The sequence below is a fragment of the Saccopteryx leptura genome, chromosome 13 (genome assembly GCF_036850995.1).
Source record: "Saccopteryx leptura isolate mSacLep1 chromosome 13, mSacLep1_pri_phased_curated, whole genome shotgun sequence".
In the NCBI taxonomy this organism is placed as follows: Eukaryota; Metazoa; Chordata; class Mammalia; order Chiroptera; family Emballonuridae; genus Saccopteryx; species Saccopteryx leptura.
The window spans coordinates 14,524,218-14,541,750 of NC_089515.1; positions in this window are offsets into that span (position 1 = coordinate 14,524,218).

A 17,533-nucleotide genomic window follows, 5' to 3' on the forward strand; every position below is an offset into this window, starting at 1 on the left:
GAGAGTAGAGGAAGCTTTCCTGACATCCTTAATAGTCTGCTTTTGGTAGGCTATGGGTATGTTTGCCCGAGAAGGACATGTGTGGGAAGAGGCTGAATTTGGGAAAGGGACAGTGGGGTGTGCTTCCTAACTGATCGGTGTGACCTCAGTCATAGATTGCAAAGACCATTCCGATGAGCTTCTGTCCAAGTTTGTTTTTTACGAAGTTCGCTTCAGTCAGTGAATGTACAATGAGTACACACTTCTTAGGACCAGCAACTTGGGGAAGATGTCTCCATTTAACCAGCTGCTTCTGCTGTTTTAATGATTTTGAGAATGCTTTCACAACAGTGTTAGGAGGAATGTGTGTGTTGAAGCGCAAACTTTATAAAGCACAGGTTGCTGCTGCCCGACCGTTTTCAGCAGCGACTTTGGTACAGGGAAGAAAACAGTCTTTTTGTCTCTGCCCGCCACTCCACCCCCCACTCCAACACACACAACAGAAATACACGCAAAACAACACTCAGAACACTGTCCTCAGGTGGTTTGGCTGTCTCTGGATTTCCAACCTTCATCATCCTACACAGATGGCTTTTGTTACCAAGGTCAGTCAGATGGGGAAGAGATGATGAATGGGGAAAGAGAATGTTTAGCGAAATTCTTTGTCACTATTGTCAAATTCCAATTCGGATGGTGGAAGGGCTTCATCTCACGTGGGCTTGCCTAAGCTGTGGACTCGGCCACGGGAAGTGGGGCTGGTGAATCGTGACTGATACAGAGAATGTTCCATGGTGATTTCTGATGTCACTTTGTGCCTTTTTGGAATTAGAAGTCCGACTAGAGATGCACAAGTTTAACATGGGCGTACGTATAAGGTTTTTTGTTTTGTTTTTGATTTTTTTAAGGAGGGGTTTTGGAGAGTTAAACACTGATGTCCTTGTGAAGTTATGTGAATACAGGTTGCAGGGAGATGGGGAAGGAAGTGCAGGGAATTTTGTGGAGTGGTTACCGAGCTGTTCAGTTTTTAAAAGAGTAAACATATTATGTCATTTGAAGTTGACTCCTATGGAAGTCGAAAAACAAATCCTGTCTATCTTAGGAAATGTCTACTCAGTATACTGAATTGTTTTTATAGATTAACCTCTGGATTTGGAGCTCGCTCACAGATAAATATGTGGCGTAGAGTGTTGTAGGCTGTGGAAAGGAGATGCAGACAACCAGCCCTTTTGGGGGGTAAGGGGAGATGGAGCTGGGTAAGGACCATGTTCAGGTAAAGTGATGGGTGTTTTAGCTCAAAGGCCCAGGCGACCCCACCACTGACTCTGAAACATTGGTTGTGTCACTTGACCCCTGAGCTTCAGTTTTCCTATCTGTAAAATGGGGATGATAAAACCTACCTTGCCAAACTATTCTGAGTTCTAAATACAAGGCTTGTGAGCTGCAAATCTCTGGAAGTTTCAGTATTTATTTATTTATTTATTTATTACAGAGACAGAGCAAGAGTCAGAGAGAGGGATAGATAGGGACAGACAGACAGGAGCGGAGAGAGATGAGAAGCATCAATTTTTTGTGGTGGCACCTTAGTTGTTCATTGATTGCTTTCTCATATGTGCCTTGACCGTGGGGCTACAGCAGACTGAGTAACCCCTTGCTCAAGCCAGCGACCTTGGATCCAAGCTAGTGAGCTTTGCTCAAACCAGATGAGCCCGCGCTTAAGCTGGCAACTTCAGGGTCTTGAACCTGGGTCCTCCACATCCCAGTTCGACACTCTATCCGCTATGCCACCACCTGGTCAGGCAATCAGTATTTATTTCTTTTCTTTTCTTTTTCTTTTTTTTTAGTTTTGTACAAAAAAAAAAAAAAGACTTACCATAGTAAAGAAACTTAGGTTCCTAAATTGTTTGGTGGCATCCAAGGGGCTCAGTGTCTGGTTTTGGATCGGGGCTCGTGTCCCTTTATATCACACACCACTGACACGTTCTACCTCTGGAATGGTTCTGGGAAACCTTAACCAGGATTTCCTCGTCTGGAATGTGCTACAAGTGTGTCACACATGCTGTTTGCTGCCAGGCCTCTGCTTTTATGCTCGGAAGCCCTTGACATATGTGATAGGCCATGCAGATAGGACAACCATCTCCTGGAATAAGGCTGGGTTTTGTTTGTTTTGTTTTAATGCTGAAAGACCTTATATTCATTGGTGGTGATGAGCTTGAACTATTAACCAAGCAAATTGGCCCCACCTGAAGAATTTGGTGAGAGAACTTTTGCACCATCAAAAAGTCCAACAGGCCCTGGCCGGTTGGCTCAGTGGTAGAGCGTCGGCCTGGCGTGCAGGAGTCCCAGGTTCGATTCCCGGCCAGGGCACACAGGAGAAGTGCCCATCTGCTTCTTCACTCTTTCCCCTCTCCTTCCTCTCTGTCTCTCCCCCTCCTGCAGCCAAGGCTCCATTGGAGCAAAGTTGGCTCTGAGCGCTGGGGATGGCTCTGTGGCCTCTGCCTCAGGCGCTAGAATGGCTCTGGATGCAACAGAGCAATGCCCCAGATGGGCAGAGCATTGCCCCCTGGTGGGCATGCTGGGTGGATCCCGGTAGGGTGCATGCGGGAGTCTGCCTGACTGCCTCCCTGTTTCCAACTTCAGAGAGAAAAAAAAAAAAGTCCAACAGCAGGGATATAAAACGAACTTGAACGGAGCTGTGATGAAAGGGTTCGAGGGTACATTGTGGAATCGGACCGCCTGGGTTTGATCACTTGATCAAACTGCTTGGACTTTTTGTGCCTTGGCACCCTCATGAGCAAAAACAATGGTGAGAGTGGGTGCTTTCCTAGCGTCCTGAGATTCAGATGAGATAGTGACCACACAGCACATGAAGAACACGGTCGCGTAGCACTAGCACTGAATACAGGTTAGCTGTTGCAGTGGTAGAGTTCCGAACACTGACATTGAACGTGGCTCTTCTAGGCTTGGGGACAGTGCAAAGTCAGAGACACAAGACAAAAGACTGCAGTCATGCAGACAGTAGGATGTAATTGAGGGATCGGCTGTATCATGATAAAGAATTCCAAAAGCAGCACCAATGGTAAAGGCACAGTCATGAAGTTATTGTGGATCTCCTTGTTTCCAGTGGGAAAGAGCAAGCATCTGTGTGTGTACACGTGTGTGCACAGTTTTTGTGCTACGGGTCACATTTAAGAAGGAACAAACTGTCACCTGCCAAAAGTTACCAGGTAAGGTATCCATGGTAGAGTGGTTCAGGTCATCTCCCAGCACGCCAGCCCAGACCCGAAGTCAGTTCTCATTGATCTTGGATGAGCCTCAGGAGGGATTTTTCTCAATGTGTTTGAGTTAAAAAATATTGTGTATGACAGTATTGCAGATTCGTCCTCCCTGACATAGGAACTCCTAGAACGTTCTGTGGGATTTAAGTCTAGGTTCTAAATGCCACTAGGTGGCAGAGGAATGTTAGGGAACCAGCCATTCATCACAGACTACTATGGGGGCATCTCCTTTCCTTCTCATCACGGGGTGCCCTGCTGGCAGGATCCTAAGAGGCCTTTCCTGTAACTGGCCTTTGGTCCTTGTCCTTCCACACACTCAGCCCCCAGAGGAGTGCTTGGCCTTGGATGGGAGGCTCTGACATCAGCCGGCACATCATGAGTGTGGGTCTACTGTTGCCCAAATCCCACAACAAAAAAAATATCTAAAACTTTCCAATCTTTTCTTTCTTTCTTTCTTTCTTTCTTTCTTTCTTTCTTTCTTTCTTTCTTTCTTTCTTTCTTTCTTTCTTTCTTTCTTTCTTTCTTTCTTTCTTTCTTTTTGTATTTTTTTGAAGCTGGAAACGGGGAGAGACAGACAGACTCCCACACGACCGGGATCCACCCGGCACGCCCACCAGAGGGCGATGCTCTGTCCCTCTGGGGTGTCACTCTGCCGCAACCAGAGCCACTCTAGTGCCTGGGGCAGAGGCCAAGGAGCCATCCCCAGCACCCGGGTCATCTTTTGCTCCAATGGAGCCTTGGCTGCAGGAGGGGAAGAGAGAGACAGAGAGGAAGGAGGGGGGGGGTGGAGAAGCAAATGGGCGCTTCTCCTATGTGCCCTGGCCGGGAATTGAACCCGGGTCCCCCGCACGCCAGGCCGACGCTCTACCGCTGAGCCAACCGGCCAGGGCTTAAAGCTTTCCAAGCTTGAACATTGTATTTTTAAGTCTCCTAGAGTGGGACATATGGGAGAAAGGGCAATGTTCTTGCAGGTGCCTTGAGGACCTTTGTTGGAGAGGGGCCCAGCGCACTGTGATGTCATCTTCCTTCCTTACATCAGACAGATCCACATCCCAACCTTCCCACTCACTCTCAGGAGGGGCAGACAACTCCACTGCTCTCAACATCTTTAACCCCTTAACCTGAGAAATCACTCTTGTTGGATCCGGTACCTAGTTTCTCACACTCCAAAATTTGGGAGGCTAGTGTGAACTCGAGTGATTTACTCAATGGGTCTATTTATTTCTTCAAAGCTAAGGTTCTGAGTCTGAGGTGCATGGTGGTCTTTTTATTTCTGAGCTCTGTCCCCGATGTGTCCTAGCTGGAAGGAGTTCAGGATGAGCTCGATCAAGCAGCCCCCCTGAGCAGAAAGGAAATGCCCTCCCAGAAGAAGAGCTGTCACTCCCCCCAGGAAGCACCAATCCAGCAGGTTCTTTAGGATTTGGGATTTTATGGAGCTCACTATAATTTGCTAACAATAACAAAACTATCCCTCCATCGTTTATAGCCACCCAATGAATGAACTGTTCCAGTTTCTGGAGAAAAATCAACGTAGTTCATTGGGGTCCTGGGTTTAAGAATGGAGTCCTCCCCTTCTGTTTCATGGCAGAGGCTGACTGAGGGCTGGAGCAGGACCAGCTGAGATGACAGCAATGTGTGTGGCCTGAAGGGACCCCTGTAAAGAGACATAATGAAAACCTTAGAGTCTGGAAAGGACACCTTATTGATATGACAGGGAGCTAGCTGGGTCTATAGGTGGCGACTTGAGAGTGTGGGGCCCCTTTACTCCTACCTGTACCCTAAGCCACTGTGATTAATAGCCCTCTGTGTGTTCCGATCTGTTCAGTGTCCCCATCTCTGATGTTGGCATGTGGTGTTCCTGATGAGCCACTAGCCTTGGGTGTTAGCTGAGATATCGGCCAAGCATTCTGTACTCATCCCGCCCCTCGGCAAGCGATTCACACAGTGGCCATATGCTCCTTCCGCGAGCGGAGCCTTCCAGCAAAGGATCTGTGTCTTCGCTTCGGGAAGAAAGTGGGAGCAAAATCCCAGCTTTCAAATGAAGGGCAAATGGAATTCAGGGGCTTCCAAATTAAGTCAATACAATCATTCCCTTCTTTAAAGAAGCCCTACGCCCGCCCCTGCGAGTGGGGAGCTGGGTGTTGAGATCTTCTTGAGATCAAGTGTTATTGGCAACGCAACCATCTCGGAATCAAAGGAAGCGGAACGCCAGCCTGCCCACGGCCCGGGCTGCGGGGAGGCAGAGAGCCAAGGCTTTGGAAAGCGAAAAGGCACGGCAGGAGCCGCACCCTCACTTCTGAGCCTTCCAGTCTCTTTGTCCGAGTGTCTAGGCAGGACTTTGAAAGGTGCCATAGATGTGAAGAGTGACTGGGAATAGCTCCTTCTGGGAGCTTCCAGGAGTTCATTCTGCTTGTGTCTACAGGTCCCCTCTCCCTTCCCAGATCGTCACTCACAAAGTCCCCACGGCTCGAACCACCTCCCTTCTTTTTCCTTCCAGAGCCCGATTTCACCTCCATCAGCGCCTGGCCCACCCTGTCTCAGCCTGTGGCCCTAGATCCCTCGCGACCCACACAAGGGGTTGACCGGGCTGCATCCTGCCCTGGGAATCTTGGCTCTTCTGAATGGTTTCCTCTCTGGAAAGGAAAACCACATTCATTTCTCTCTCTCCTGTTTCTAGATGGGTTCTGGTTTCATATTTGGAATATTTTTTCTCATGGAGCCGTTTTCCTTTAGTGTGGGATAATATTTGCTTTTGCAGCGAGGGACATTTCTGTCTAGAACCACGCTGGGGCGCATCTAGAAATGTGCAGACTTGGTTGTAACGGTGAGCAAAGGATACTGTTTTTCCTTGTAAGGACTTTGCAGTAATGCTTCCTTTTGTGGTGGCTGTTTAGAAGGCGCACAATTGCCCCGCACCCCAGAGTTCCCTCACTCCATTTAACAATGCCTGGGGATCAGCAGACTTGTTTGCCTTTACTTCCAGGGTCACTAGAAAAGCGGGCAGGGGTGCATTACCGACAGCCCGGCATATCTAACGTTCTTGTGTCCCAGTCTGGGGGGGACACCGGTTTCTCCACCTAACGATCCCAGATGTGAGCTTGGCCCTTACTGGCACTATTGGAACCCTTGCCAGCTGTGTGCCTCTTGATAAGGATCTAATGACCATCCTGAAAACCACAAGGAGGACGATAATGAAGAGACACGATGTGTTTTTAATGAATCCAGTTCATACACAGCACTTCCTCTAACGAATAGGAACCCAAATTCTCAAGATCACTTCGCTGTTGGCCTTGGAGCTGGGCAGGGTGCACAGCTCCTCATCCAGGCCGTCCTCAGCCAGAGCACGGGGAGCCAGCGTGTGACCTCCCAGCAGTGGCTGCACGCATGGCTTACATCCTTGTCACTTTCAGCAGTTACTATTTTAGCCAGGTAGTGTCTGATCTCTGCCTGCTGGGAAAGTCAGACCCCCTCCCCCTCCCCCACCCGCCCCCCTCTCTCCACAGCAATGACAGATGCTTTTCTAACCCTTTCAGCAGGGGGAGTGTTGTGCCCAGAATAGAACTTGGCTCCTGGGCCACCAGTTCCAGAGCTGGCTTCATGACTGAGGGGCTCTTGTTCCCTGTGCTTTGAGAACTTTCCCCAGAGGTCAGGCCCGGTGGGGACACCACGAACATCCCTCCCGAGGCGGGGAGGAGAAAGGGAAACGGGCTTTTACCGCCGAACACTGCTCACGCCCAAGTTTCAATTCCGTTTCAGAATGCAAAGCACAGGACCAGAGTTCCAACCACTCAGAGTAACCCGGAGTCGGGAAAAGCAGGAACAATGGAAGTAAAAACGTGGCTCCCTCGGAGAGAGCAATCACTTCTGGCTAGGGCAGGGGGTGGAGTCCGGGAGCAGGGTCGGCGCACTGCAGTTATCCCAAAGGAAGCAAGGCTCGCTCAAAGGACTGTTTTAAGCGGAATCAAGTCTACCTGAAAACGTCTAATATTTCTCACAATCTTGGTCATTCATTCTCTATGTGTTGCTCAAATAGGAAATGTGAATATTGGATAAATAAGGATGGAGAAGGAGGAATGTTTTAGCTTTCCTGTGGGGACAAGGGACCCTGAATTATTTTCCAGTGCTGCCTAGGATCAAAGGAACATTTTGCTGTACATACTAATTGAGACAAAAGTCATCCTAAATGAAAGGAACATTATAATTTATGTCTCTGTGTGTATAATCCCTGGGGCAATTAACCAGTGATGAAGTGGTAAGTCAATCAGAGACCTGTTCCCCCTAAGTAAATTGTTTCACTTGATAAAGGAGTTTCAAATTGAGGCATGTGGACTAGAGTTCCCTTCGCCCCTTACTGAATGTTAACCTCTTTGAACCTGTATGTTAGGGCTACCATAATAAAATTCCACAGACTGGGTGGCTTATACAACACATTTATTTTCTCACAATCCTGGCAGCTGGGAGTCGAAGATCAAGGTGCTGGTAATTGGGGTTTTTTTCTGAGGTCTCTCTCCTTGGTTTGCAGATGGTCTCCTTGCTGTGTCCTCACATGGTCATCTCTCTGTGTGTGCATGTGACCTCTCTCTCTCTCTCCCTCTCTTTCTCTAGCCTAATATCTTCTTCTTATAAGGACATCAAATCTTTGCATTAGGATCCACCCTAATGACCTCATTTTAACATAGTTACCTCTTTGAAGACCCTCTCTTCAAATATAGTCACATTCTGACGTCCTGGGGGCTAGGGCTTCAGCATATGATTTTGAGGGACACCACAAGTAAATTTGAGGGTAGGCAGCTAGAACAATGTGTCTCATGGGCCCGGGAGAGAGTCCCCTTCTCTGTATACACCCAAGGTTTGCAGACCGAGTTCCTCAGGAAAAGGTGAATTAGCGCAGGGGCTACTGGATACCATGCCTTCTTAGGATATTGCCAATCATCTAATCATCTGTTTATTTGTTTGTGAGCCACTACTGATTTCACACCTCTGCTGGGGGCTGGGTCAATGTTATCTACAGATGATGCAAAATGGTGGGATGAGTTCAATAGGGACTTTCTTTTTTTTTTTTATCTTATTTTTATTAATTTTAATGCAGTGACATTGATAAATCAGGGTACATATGTTTGAGAAAACATCTCCAGATTATTTTGATCTTTGATTGTGCTGCATACCCCTCACTCAAAGTCAAATCGTCCTCCGTCACCTTCTATCTGGTTTTCTTTGTGCCCCTTCCCTCCCCCCACTCCCTCCCTCTCCTTCCTCGCCCCTTCCCCACCCCTCCACCCCACTCCCTGTTACCATCACATTCTTGTCCATGTCTCTGAGTCTCATTTTTATGTCCCATCTATGCATGTGTTCATATAGTTCTTAGTTTTTTCTGATTTACTTATTTCATTCCATATAGTGTTATTGTAAATGATCTGATGTCATCATTTCTTATGACTGAGTAGTATTCCATAGTATATATGTACCAAAGCTTTTTAATCCACTTGTCCTCTGACAGACACTTGGGCTGTTTCCAGATCTTCGCTATTGTGAACAATGCTCCCATAAACATGGGGGTGCATTTCTCCTTCTGGAACCATTCTATGGTGTCCTTGGGGTATATTCCTAAAAGTGGGATGGCTGGGTCAAAAGGCAGTTCGATTTTCAATTTTTTGAGGAATCTCCATACTGTTTTCCACAGTGGCTGCACCAGTCTGCATTCCCACCAGCAGTGCAGGAGGGTTCCCTTTTCTCCACATCCTCGCCAGCACTTATTCTGTGTTGTTTTGTTGATGAGCTCCATTCTGGCTGGTGTGAGGTGATATCTCATTGTGGTTTTAATTTGCATTTCTCTAATGATTAGTGATGTTGAGCATTTTTTCATATGTCTATTGGCCATCTGTATATCCTCTTTGGAGAAGTGTCTATTCATTTCTTTTGCCCATTTTTTGATTGGATTGTTTGTCTTTCTGGTGTTGAGATTTACAAGTTCTTTATAAATTTTGGTTATTAACCCCTTATCAGACGTACTGTCAAATATGTTCTCCCATTGTGTAGTTTGTCTTTTTATTCTCTTCTTATTGTCTTTGGCTCTGCAAAAGCTTTTTAGTTTGATATAGTCCCATTTGTTTATCCTGTCTTTTATTTCCCTTGCCCGTGGAGATAAATCAGCAAATATATCGCTGCGAGAGATGTCGGAGAGCTTATTGCCTATGTTTTCTTCTAAGATGTTTATGGTTTCATGCCGTACATTTAAGTCTTTTATCCATTTTGAGTTTATTTTCATGAATGGTGTAAGTTGGTGGTCTAGTTTCATTTTTTTTGCAGGTTGCTGTCCAATTTTCCCAACACCATTTGTTGAAGAGGCTGTCTTTACTCCATTGTATGCCCTTACCTCCTTTGTCAAATATCAGTTGTCCATAGAGCTGTGGGTTTATTTCTGGGTTCTCTGTTCTGTTCCATTGATCTATGTGCCTGTTCTTATGCCAGTACCAGGCTGTTTTGAGTACAATGGCCTTGTAGTATAGCTTGATATCAGGAAGTGTGATACCTCACCCTTTATTCTTCTTTTTTAAGATTGCTGAGGCTATTGGTGTTCTCTTTTGGTTCCGTATAAATTTTTGGAATATGTGATCTATATCTTTGAAGTATGTCAATGGTATTTTAATTGGTATTGCATTGAATTTATAAATTACTTTGGGTAATATAGACATTTTAATGATGTTTATTCTTCTTAACCATGAGCATGGTATATGCTTCCACTTGTTTGTATCTTCCTTGATTTCTTTTATCAATGTTTTATAATTTTCCGAGTACAAGTCTTTACTCTCCTTGGTTAAATGTACTCCTAGGTACTTAATTTTTTTGGTTGTAATAGTGAAGGGGATTGTTTCCTTAATTTCTCTTTCCGACTGTTTATTGTTGGTGTATAAAAATGCCTCTGATTTCTGAGTATTAATTTTATATCCTGCCACCTTGCTGAATTCATTTATCAGGTCCAGTAGTTTTTTGACTGAGACTTTAGGATTTTCTATATACAATATCATATCATCTGCAAATAATGATAGCTTTACTTCTTCTTTTCCTACTTGAATGCCTTTTATTTCTTCTTCTTGTCTGATTGCTGTGGCTAGGACTTCCAGGACTATGTTGAATAAGAGTGGTGAAAGGAGGCACCCCTGCCTTGTTCCTGATCTTAAGGGGATTGCTTTTAATTTTTGCCCATTGAGTATGATGTTGGCTGCGGGTTTCTCATAGATGGCTTTTATCATGTTGAGGTATGTTTCCTGTATTCCCACTTTGCTGAGAGTTTTGATCATGAATGGGTGCTGGATTTTATCAAATGCTTTTTCTGTATCTACTGAAATTATCATGTGGTTTTTCTCCTTCCTTTCATTTATGTGATGAATAACATTGATAGATTTGCAAAAATTGTACCAGCCTTGCCTGCCTAGAATAAATTCCACTTGATCATGGTGTATGATTTTTTCCATAAATTGTTGGATCCGGTTTGCTAATATTTTGTTGAGGATTTTATCATCTATATTCATCAGGGATATTGGCCTATAATTTTCTTTCTTTGTGTTGTCTTTGCCTGATTTTGGAATCAGAATTATGCTCACCTCATAAAAGGAGCTTGGAAGTCTTCCTTCCTCTTGAATTTTTTGAAATAGCTTGAGAAGGATAGGAATTAGTTCTTCTTTGAATATTTGGTAGAATTCACTTGTGAAGCCATCAGGCCCAGGACTTTTCTTTGTTGGGAGTTTTTTGATAACTGTTTTGATCTCATTTGGTATAATCAGTCTGTTTAGGTTTTCTGATTCTTTCAGATTGATTTTTGGAAGATTGTATGTTTCAAGGAATTTATCCATTTCATCTAGGTTGTCTAGTTTTTTGGCATACAGTTCTTCATAGTATTTTCTTACAATCCTTTGTATTTCTGTTGTGTCAGTTGTTATTTCACCCCTCTCATTTCTAATTTTATTTATTTGAGTTCTCTCTCTCTTTTTCTTGGTGAGTCTAGTTAAAGGTTCATCAATCTTGTTTACCTTTTTAAAATACCAGCTCATAGTTTCATTGATCCTCTGTATTGTTTCTTTAGTATCTATGTCATTTATTTCTGCTCTGATCTTTATTATTTCTTTCCTTCTACTACATTTAGGCTTTACTTGCTGTTCTTTTTCTAGTTCTTTTAGATGCAGGGTTAAGTTGTTTATTTGAGCTTTTTCTAGCTTCTTAAAGTGTGTCTGTAGTGCTATGAACTTCCCTATCAGTACTGCTTTTGCTGTGTCCCATAAATTTTGAGTTGTTGTATGCTCACTATCATTCGTTTCTAGGATTTTTAAAATTTCTTCTTTGATCTCATTCTTAATCCATTCGTTATTTAACAACCTGCTATTTAGTTTCCATGTGTTTGAGAATTTTTGAGCTTTTCTATTGTGGTTAATTTCTAGTTTCATGCCATTGTGATCAGAGAAAGTGTTTGATATTATTTCAATCTTCTTAAATTTGTTGAGACCACTTTTGTGCCCTAACATATGGTCTATCCTAGGGAATGTATCATGAGCACTTGAAAAGAATGTATATTCTGCTGCTTTAGGGTGAAAGGTTCTGTAGATATCTATTAAATCGAGTTGATCTAGTGTGTCCAATAAATCTGCTGTTTCTTTGTTAATTTTCTTTCTTGAGGATCTATCTAGTGATGTTAGTGGGGTATTAAAATCCCCTACTATTATAGTGTTGCTGTTGATCTCACTCTTTATATCCATCAAAGTCTGCTTTATATATTTAGGTGCTCCTATATTAGGTGCGTAGATATTTATAATAGTTATATCTTCCTGTTGGGTTGCTCCCTTTATCATTATGTAGTGACTTTCTTTATCTCTTACTATATTCTTTGTTTTAAAGTCCATTTTGTCTGATATAAGTATTGCTACCCCAGCTTTTTTTTTCATTTCCATTTGCATGAAATGTTTTTTTTCATTCTTTTACCTTCAACCTATGTGCATTTTTTGTTTTAAGGTGTGTCTCTTGTAGACAGCATATGTATGGGTCCTGTTTTCTTATCTATGCAGCTATCCTATGTCTTTTGATTGGATCATTTAATCCATTTACATTTAAGGTTATTATTGATATATAGTTGTTTATTGCCATTTTATTCTTTAAAGCTGTATTCCTCTTTTGCTATATTCTTTTCCCACTTTGATCTGTTTACACCATGCCCCTTAACATTTCCTGCAGCATTGGTTTGGTTGTAATGAATTCCTTGAGTTTTTTTTGCCTGGGAAACTTTTTATTTCTCTTTCAATTTTAAACGATAGCCTTGCTGGATAAAGTAGTCTTGGTTGTAGGTTCTTGTTCTGCATTACTTTGAATATTTCTTGCCATTCCCTTCTGGCTTCAAGTGTTTCTGTTGAGAAGTCTGATGTCATCCTTATGGGCGCTCCTTTGTAGGTGATAGCTTTTTTTTCTCTCACAGCTTTTAATATTTTCTCTTTATCACTTAGCTTTGGTATTTTAATTATGATGTGTCTTGGTGTAGGTTTCTTTGGGTTTCTTTTTAGTGGAGTTCTCTGTGCTTCTTGAATTTGTGATAGTTTCTCCTGCATTAATTTAGGGAAGTTTTCAGCTATGATACGATTGAATAAAGCCTCTATCCCTTGTTCTTTCTCTTCTTCTTCAGGAACCCCTATGATGCGGATGTTATTTCTCTTTATGTTGTCACAGAGCTCTCTAAGAGTTTCCTCAGACTTTTTGAGTCTCTTTTCTTTTTTCTTCTGTGCTTTCTTGCCTTCATTCAAGTTGTCCTCCAACTAGCTGATTCGATCCTCAGCTCTATCCATCCTGTTTTTAATTCCTTCCATTGTGGTCTTCATTTCTGATATTGTATTTGTCATCTCCGACTGATTGTTTTTTAATATTTCAATATCCTTTTTTATACTTGCTATTTCTTTATTTAGGTGTTTGTGATGACCATCCATTGTTGTTCTAAGATCCCTAAGCATCCTTACAATCATTATTTTAAACTCTGCATCTGGAAGTTTGATTATTTCCATATCACTCAGTTCATCTCTTGAAGGTCTCTCTTGTGGTTTCATTTGGATTGCACTTCTTTGTCTTCTCATTGTGTCTGGGTGTTTTCTTTGTAGAGCTGGTTGAGTCCAAGCTTGGTGTTGTCTGCTTCCGGTTTTTACTTGTGTTGTTTCTAGGTCTTCTTGGGTTGGCATCAGCTATTATTTATAATCCATTTTAGGATTTGGGCCACTTTGAAGTCTTGATTTGTTTGTTTTCTTAACAGGTGATTGTCTTGTTTGCTGATCTCAGCAGGGGGCTTATTTGAAACTGTATCCAGGAATGCAGTGGGTGTGACCTGAGGCTCTGAAGTCCTCTTCTGCCAGTTAATCTCTCTGGGGGTGAGTTGCTTTCTCAGTAGGGGGAGGTGTATCTCAGATCTCCATGGAGACCTGAGTTACTGCCCCTCCTCCCCACTTCTTGTTTTCAGCTGTGTCTTGTTGCGCTGATTGGAGCTGAAGAGATGTCTGTATCTCTGTGACCTGGAAGTACTTTTGTATTTTGCTTTGTGGAAGGATCAGCCCCTCCCCCAGTTATGGCCGCCTCCAGCACTGAGTGAGTCAGCTTTTTATGTCATCATCTATATTCCTTTCCCCCTCACCATCCATCTCTCTCTCTCTCCTTTCTTTTTGGAAGACAATCGGGCCCTTTCAACACACCTCATTCACTGGTCACCAGGCAAGTGGCTGTGAGCAGTATTTAATGCTCTTTTCCTTGGAGTGAGAGCCCAGCCTCACCCCCCCCCCCCCGTTCCTGTAAGCAGGGGAGGTTCAGGCGCTCCCTACCAGGTTTGTTGTGGCTTCTTCTTTGCTCCTTGGTTTTTGAAAGCTGTTCTTGTAGTTCAGATTTGGTTTTTCATGCTGACTGTTCATAAATTAGTTTATAATCCAGTTTGGTGGTGTAAGCTGGGAGTCTGTGCATCTGCCTACTCTGCTGCCATCTTCAGGTCTCCAATAGGGACTTTCATTAAGGGAGAAGGCTCCGAGTTTATCTTCCTACACAGATTACAGGGAGCTTCGCTAAAAATATTTCTGGCCTTTGACAACTTCCCCCTGCCTCTTCCTTCCTTAGTCACAGGAGGCTGCTCTGGGTCTGGCGGTTCAGATGAACTTGGAGGTCACCCCAGGTTTCAAGCTAGGACTGCTCAGGCTGAAAAAAAATTTTAGGCTCTTTCATTCTTAGAGCCCAAATAACTCATAGAGCAGCGATTTTTTAACCTTTTTCATCTCATGGCACACCTCAGCTAATTACTGAAATTCGGTGGCACACCCAAAACCTACTTTTTGGCCAATCTAACAACAACAACAAAAAAGGTATAATTTTGATTCATTCACACTGGACGGCTAGTGTTATGTTGGCTGTTGTCATTTTTTTTTAATTTGATGATCTAAGGGAAAAAAGGTCAGTGCCCCTGACTGAATGATCAGGTATCACGTGTTTTCAAAATGTTTACTGCACCTTGGTTGAAAATTGCTGTGATAGAATAAGGTAAAAAAGGACCAGTTATTCTTGGTTGAAAATGGCTGTGATAGAATAAGGTAAACAAGGAATAGTTATTCTCTGGAAAGGAAGGACCAGTTAAACACACACACACACACACACACACACACACACACACACACACTAGAAAAGTTTGTACCTCTTCTTGCATAAAGAAAGTTGCGTTGGTGATTTTTTACAATTAGGGATTCCCAGCTTGTGCTGAAGAGTGCCCTGAGCTCACAGAGGGTGAAATGATACCATCTTGTCCCTTTGATCTCTCTCTTTCTCGAATTTGGAAACGTCAAAGCTGAACGAGTGGTACAGTCCCGTACCTCTTATCTTGGCCATGGGAACCCCTTCTCCCTTGGGTTCTATGTTATATGATGGGGCGTGGCAAGCTGGGTGGGATCTATACACCCTCCTCGGCTCTCCAAGAGCAAAGGACTGACACCTGCCTAGCTCTCTATTGCCGAGTCCTGAGTGTGACGGCTCGTGTCCAGGAATGCCAATAAGAAGTCCATAGCCACAAACCAACACTGTTACTAATTGTGGTTGGAACTTGTACTGAGACAGGAAGGGGTGAAAAGAGTCTCAGGGAAGCTCCAGCTTGCTACATGCAAAAAAAAAAAAAAAAGAAAACTCGTGGGAAGAAGAGAGACCTCAGGAATTTCATTTTTTACCTTGGACCAGAAGACTGTTTTGTAGCTCAGAAACTCCTTCCCTTCCATCTTGCTTTATTTCCAAACTGGGAATGGAAATGGGAAGGATGAAGCCAAAAAGTATTCAACAGTCTCTGTTAGATCCTTGGTTGAAAAATGAGCAGCGGCACAGGATTGAGCTCATCACCTCCCCCATTCTCAACATCGCATTACGAGAGGAAAACCACAGGCTGAGCCTAGCGAAGGCTCTTACATTGAACGTGCAAGCCTTGCGTGCTTACTTGTGGTTTCTGAGTCTTGGAGGCTCAGAAGTCGTATAAGATGGAGCTATTTAATAAGCATTCTAGAAAGAGGAAACAAACATACACACTTTCAGTCTCTTTTACTAAACAGCAGCCTAATTCCATTACATCCATTTAATTTACTGTTTCCAGGCTCCGGGGAGTCATTTCCATGTGACATGTATCCGGGAACATTTAAAATAGAAGCAGTTCACCTGTGCAAATCAGCGGAGAACGAGTCTGTTCCCTGAAAGCAGAAGGGAATGTATAAAGTGTATTAGATGACTTCTAGAATCCCAGGAGGGCTGGAGAGTCAAGCCAGGAGGCTGTGCAGCCAGTGGCAGTCCCTGAAATCAATACCAGAGCTGTGCTGGGTGATGCCCCACGGCCTTCTCTCTGGACAGAGAGACAGCGGCTTGCCCTGTGACCACACCTCCTATTGGACAAACTTCTGGATCCTCTATACGCTGGCTGTAGTGGCCACCATCCTAGCCAGCATGCCCCCGAATCCTCTAGTCCTCGAGTGGTTCTTCCTTCTCCAAAGATCTCTATGTGAACCCGCCCCCCCTCACCTCTTCTGGGAAACCCAACTGTATCCAATGGAAGAGGCTCATGTTCCCAGCACTGCACCCAGCTGCTTCTGCTCAGGTTGGAGTTACTCTGTCTGGAGTGGCCTCTGGGGCTCCAGCTCCATGGTTAGTGATATTTAAAGAAGTGGTCCACACCCCATGGTGCCTGAGTCCTTCAGGCTGGGTCTGCTTGTTCCCACTTCTGTCACAGGTATGGCTGGCACTCCTGACCCTTGGACTCCTTGACCTGTTAGAGCAAGGTCATGCATATCTCCAAAGGAGGTACAGGTACGAAGCCCCAGGGGCAGTATAGTATAGACTCACATCAGGAAAGGAAATTCTCACATATATAGCAAACTCTTTTCCTTCAGGGACAGTGAGTCTTATCTTTATGCAGAGTGATCACCTTGGAGCCCCCCAAACAGTAAAGGGCTCACTCCCTCACTATGGGCTGTTCTTGTTGACACTTCCAGAAAGGTCCCCTGGCTGACCATCGATGGAAAGGACTCCCCCATTTTTTCATTCTTCTCCATCCCCCTGTTGGGGGTGGAGGGCAGTGTAGAGCCTGGTGCCACTTCTCCCTTTTACTGTGTAATGTGTCACCCCTCCACGTGTTAGTGACGCAAGCCCATATACTGGACATGTCATGTGATGGAATAACCAGCTTAAGAACGAACTCTGCCTAATTTTTCTCCACTGTGAGCTCATCAGGAAAAAATGAAAGGCATTTTCCCCTTCCTTCTGCCAAGAGAGGAGCCAGGTTCTGTGTCCTAGTAATGTGGACTTCTGTCTCAGGGGGCAGGGACGCCTTTCTTTTCAATGGTCTAGGTTTCTGTAGGAGACGGGCCCACTGCACAGAAATGAGGACAGCTCTACGGGTGACAGGGGAGGTTGACGGGGACAGCCCCATGGCTGGCCAGATGGGAGGAGGTGAGATTCTGACATGGTGAAGAGCGTGCAGGCACTATCTCATGAAAGGTGACACTTTGGATGAGGGTTGGTTACTTAGAGGCCAGTGAAGGGTCAGGTACTGATGTAAAGGGCCCTAACAGCCGATGTAAGTCCCTTGGGCCCAAGCTGGGCAGGCAAGGAGTGGCACACCCAGCATTCACCCCTGGCCAGTGCCTGGACCAGGCTGGCCTAGGCTCACAGAGCAAGTGAGGCTATTTCAGATGGAGCCACAGCACAGGACAGATGGTGGTAAACTGTACCCATTGTATGCAGGTGATGTAAGGCAA